The sequence below is a fragment of the Fragaria vesca genome, linkage group LG5 (genome assembly GCF_000184155.1).
Source record: "Fragaria vesca subsp. vesca linkage group LG5, FraVesHawaii_1.0, whole genome shotgun sequence".
Classification (NCBI taxonomy): domain Eukaryota; kingdom Viridiplantae; phylum Streptophyta; class Magnoliopsida; order Rosales; family Rosaceae; genus Fragaria; species Fragaria vesca.
In genome coordinates this window covers 20,310,936-20,311,732 of record NC_020495.1, presented here as the reverse complement: position 1 = coordinate 20,311,732, position 797 = coordinate 20,310,936, and positions in this window count along the sequence as shown.

The following is a 797-nucleotide window of genomic DNA, read 5'->3' as shown; positions in this document are numbered from 1 at the left end:
TGATTGGTTGGTCACAGCTGACCAACAAATCTGTTGGTCAGCAAATCTGAATCCCAAAAGTCTGGGGAAATCTCAGCAAGCATGTAAATTTCAGGTATGGAGTACAGTCCTCCTCACATATCAATCATATCAGCTTTTGGGATAAAAAAAAAAGTAAAAAACGGCATTCTAGACTTTTGAAGATTCAAGTGAATCCCAGTACCCCCTATAACTGTATACCCTAATTAAGTATTATCCATACAAATTGTAAAGAAGTAATTCTCTAAGAAGATGAATAAATTCAAAGTTGAAAAAAGGCAACCATAGAAAGAAAAAGAACCCTGAACTGAGTGAACTCTGATCCCCCTTCGTAGCACAGCACAAGGGATGTTTACAAGGTAGTACATGGCATATTAGCAATAAGAAAGAATTACTCCAGAAGAGTTTGAAGATAATTTATAAAAGAACAATTGCGCTGGATAACAGTTGAACAAAAACACAGTCGAACAAAAATTGTTAAGTAGTTTGGAGTAATGATGAATCTTCAGTTTGCACAATCATATTTTGTACCATGTAACTAGTAAGAATTGTTTCGGTATCTATTATGTACACTTTGTCTTTCCAACTATTTCTATATTCAAAGAAGAGTAAATGGTGAACAAATACTACACCTTATTCTTCAGTGGGTTACATACTATGAGTTATGAGTATCTACACAGTAATCTGTACATCAGTGCAAATGCATCAATTTACATATTTTGATTAACTTAATTACAATGATATATACAAGCATATATACAATCTGACCTGTATCAGAT